Source organism: Mandrillus leucophaeus, unplaced genomic scaffold (genome assembly GCF_000951045.1).
Source record: "Mandrillus leucophaeus isolate KB7577 unplaced genomic scaffold, Mleu.le_1.0 Scaffold70, whole genome shotgun sequence".
NCBI lineage: Eukaryota > Metazoa > Chordata > Mammalia > Primates > Cercopithecidae > Mandrillus > Mandrillus leucophaeus.
In genome coordinates, this window is record NW_012107586.1 from 2849359 (window position 1) to 2853450 (window position 4092).

Below are 4092 nucleotides of genomic sequence, written 5' to 3' on the forward strand. Positions count from 1 at the left end.
TAAAGCTCCTCCAAAAACCTTACAGCTCCTTCAGAACACAGTTTAGAGCCTCTAATCTAGTCTCACCTCCTCATTTAGAGAAAAGAGAAAGCCAGACCCAGAGAGGTTAAACATCTCACCTGAGGTCACACAGCCAGGTGGTATTAATAGCAAGCCAGGGCTAGACACCCAGGGTCTTCCCACCCTACCAGGCTACCTCTGGTGGTTCCAAGGAGGCCCTCAGACACACGGCGGAAGCTGGGTTCCCCAGTGAAGTAACAGGGAGAAAGAGTTCCTACAAACAAGGTTTCCCCAAATCCAATGGGTGCCGGCTTCTGCATAGGCTTGTCCCGTTAAAGGATGGATCATCTTTCCAGGTGCATCCTACCCTAAGGATACTACAGGTGACTGTCACCCCTTCCAGGCTCACCAGAAGCACTGAGTATGGAAGTTATCCAAGTCTGGGCCCAGATCAGGCCCTGATGGCAGCCCTCAGGCTGCTGAGCCGCCATCCTGGTCTCTTCCTGTGGGTTTCGGCCCGGTGGGAGGTAGAGCCCTTGAGCAAAGCTCTGAGTCCACACAGCCTCCCTCTGGGGCCCCAAGTACAAATGGACTCCCATAGAGCACTTCCCTAGGGACCTGTGGGAAGCCGACTATTTGGACTGAGGAACTCCTACACATCCCTCAAGACCCAATCTGCACATGCCTTCCCTGCTGAAGCCTGACAAGAACGTCTCTACTGAGTCAGAGACGGCCCTCCACACACACAGACACACACACACACACACACACACACACACACACCTGTGTCAGCTTTGGCACCATGCTTCATGATTGTCTGACTGTGTCTGTCTTCCCAGGTAAGGGGCTGGCTGTCAGCACCAGGACCCGGCACAGCATCTGACCCAGAGGACGGCTCAGTTCCTGATTGCCAGATGGCTGCACGGAGCGCGGAGGAGGTGAGCAGCAGCCTGCGTAGAGGGAGCTATCCTACCTCTGCAGACTCCAACCAGGGAGTTTTCCAGGCCCTCCCACTGTCAGGGCCTCAGCAAGTATTCTTAGTCCAGCTCCCTTAATCATAGATGAGAAAACTGAGGTCTGAGCTATTAATTGACTTATCCAAGATCACAGAGGCTGTGAGAAGCAGGGCCAGAAATAGAGCCTGGGCCACTAACAACGCCCCTGCACCTGTTCTCCTGCCGTTGTCTCGTCTGTCTCTGCATCTTTCACACGGAGCCTTTATCCCTAGCACAAGGACCTATCTTACAGGCATACAGAACCTCAATGCTCCTCACAGCAGCCCCCCAGAGACCCAGGACAGGGTTCATATGCAGGAGTCCGCAGGGGTTCACAGGTCCAGCGGAACCCCTTTGCCTGTACATCTATGATGCCCACAGGTCCACCACCTTAGTTTCTTGTCTGCCTTATTCATATTTGAGTCTTCCAGAACCAGGACCAGACCCCAGGTTCCTTTCCTCTCTTTCCCACCTCCTTCGGCCGTATTACATCAAATGGGAAATGCAAGAGGGAGGGAAATGGAAGAGGAGGAGGAGCCCAAGCTATAGGTCCAGGCAACTAGGGGGAGACAGGCCAAACGCCCCACTGTCTCCAGATCTGAAAGAGCTTCCTCACTGCGCCCTGCCTCCAATAGAAGTTTCTTCAATGTTGCAAGTCCCATGGAGACTGGGAATCCAGGGCCTTGACATTCCATGCACCCCACCCCACCTATCACCCCGAGCCACTCAGCAAGAGAGTTGCCATGTTGTAGCCAAGACTTGAAGGCTGAGAGCAGAGCAAACCCATTGAGTCAGGCTCAGTGAACAGACATGAGCTGGAATTTGGTCCACACGTGCCCCCTCAGACAGGGAAAAACCCATATAACCACATCGGGTGGCCCTGGATGGGTGGATGAATGGATGGACGAGGGGACCTATCCACCTCGTGCCATCGTGAGCCCCTGACTCCAAAGCATAGACAGTGGCTTCACTCCTGCATCTCCCACCAGTGAACCCAGTAGCCCCGGCCTCCTCCCAGGCCTGGTGATCCCAGTCCCCTTGCTGAGGCTGCACACGTGACCCATAGAACCAGGAGCCTTCTTCCCTTCTCCCTGTCTGGGCCTGGCCCCTGCACCTTCCGCAGCCCAGTCCTGACACCTGCTGGTCCTGCTACAGCATAGCCCTGGCTTTCTTCCCACCAAACTCCCCACCCTCTAGAGCTGCCAAACCAGTCTGGCCACCCACCCTCCCCTCCAGTTTACACCAGCAGGGCCAGGCTGAGATTAGGTGAAACCAGGGACATGTCTTGCTCACCCTGGGAGCAAGGGGTGCTGTTCACATGAGGTCAAATCTTCTCCTCAACCCAGGCCCTCAGCCCAGGTCAGCTGGGGAATCTAGAGCCATGGAATGCGAGGGCCACCAGAGACTGCAGCCAGAGACATGCCCAAGGTCACACAGTGAATGTTGGCAGGACTTCCTTCTGCCCCCACCCCCAGGGGGCCTCGTATCACCATATTGGGAGTCCCTGAGGTGACAGGAAGACACTAGGGAAGGAAGAAACCTTGGGGAAGGGCCAGAGGCTAATTTATGCATCCTTGCAGGGCAGGGTGGGGGGCTGTTTTGCAAACAAAATGCAAAACTTCACCCCTAGCAATTCTGTGACTTCTCCCCTGGCTCCAGCCCTAAACTGCCAGCAAGTCCCAGCCAGACCTCTTGGGAGGAGGGTGACACCACGTGGCTGATTTTGGTATTGCAAAAGTCCCGGTTGGCCACTTTCTCTCCCGCTGAGAGCACACATCTGAAAATCTCACTCGGGCCGCTCCGGGGTGCCTTGGCAAGCGACGTGACCACTCTCAGCCTCGGTTTCCATCTTTGTAAAATGGGGATGACACCAGCACCTTTTGGGGGGTGTGAACATCAGATGAGGTCATGCCTGTGAGTGTTTGGTATGCAGTAGGTGCTTTAGAGATTGGTCAGTGGGCTCTGAGGCCCAGCCTTCCAGCCTGCTGGGACTTTGACGTGGAGAGGGGGGCTAGAGAGAGGGGCCAGGGAGAGAAAGCCACATGTGCAAAGGCTCCAGGCAAAAAGGGCATGGCCTGCCTGGCATGCCCAACATAGTGAGAGGTCATGTGAGGCGCCAGTGGTTTAACATGGAGTCAGGAGCAGAGGAACATGAGGCAGAGAGCTGGGCAAAGGCTGAACCCACCAGGCCTGGCAGCTGTGGAAAGAGGTCTGTGCTCTGTCTTGGGGATTGTGAGGGACCCCCAAAGGCTTTGAGCCAGGAGCTGACATAACTGGATTTATGTTTTTAAGTCCCACTGGAAGCTGGTGTGGAGGGTGGGTTGCTGAGAATAGGTTAGGAGACAGGAGAAGGCAAAGGTGAGTCAGTCGCCCACATGAGAAATGACAACAGTGGAATTGGGAGGGGATGATGCCAAGAAGCTCGGGGACTCCAGCTGTCCTTGGGAGGCCCTGCAATTGGTGGGATGTGGGGGTGAAGGAGAGGGAGGCATCAGATGGGGCAACGGGGTGAGTGAAGGTGTCAGCCACTGATATTGGGTGCAGGGAGCTCCTGCTGATTTCACTGTGTGATCTGGGACAAGACCCAACTTTTCAGGCAATAATGACAGCCAAGCCCCAGGCCATTCCAGGAGCTCATGAAAATAGTGATTGAAAAGCCTGGCAGACAACAGGTCCTCCGCTGAGTCTGACTCAGGGCCTCTTAAAGTCACCTCTGAGCTGCCACAGGAGAGGGCTGGGGCATCCTTTCTTTGCAGAACTCCCAGTGCCAAGCACATGCCACCCACACGACTTCCACACACCAACCACATCCCATCCACATGCTTCAAAACACGTCAGTCACATGACCTCAATGCACCTGCCACAAACCCTCCAAACAGCTTCTACATACAGACCACAAGTTATCCACACATCAACCACACACCCTCAGCACACATCATCCTCATGCCATCCACACACCAACCACACACCCTCAGCACATACCATCCACACACCAGCCACACACCCTCAGCATACATCATCCACACGCCATCCACACACCAGCCACACACCCTCAGCACACATCATCCACACGCCATCCACATACCAGCCACACACC

At 55.2% G+C, this 4092-nt stretch overlaps 1 protein-coding gene across 1 annotated transcript in view; it reads right to left on the reverse strand.

The window, feature by feature from the left end:
• TNS1 (tensin 1) overlaps window positions 1-4092 on the reverse strand; it is a 203906-nt gene that overhangs the window by 186589 nt on the left and 13225 nt on the right. The gene's annotated exons all lie outside the window — the stretch shown is intronic.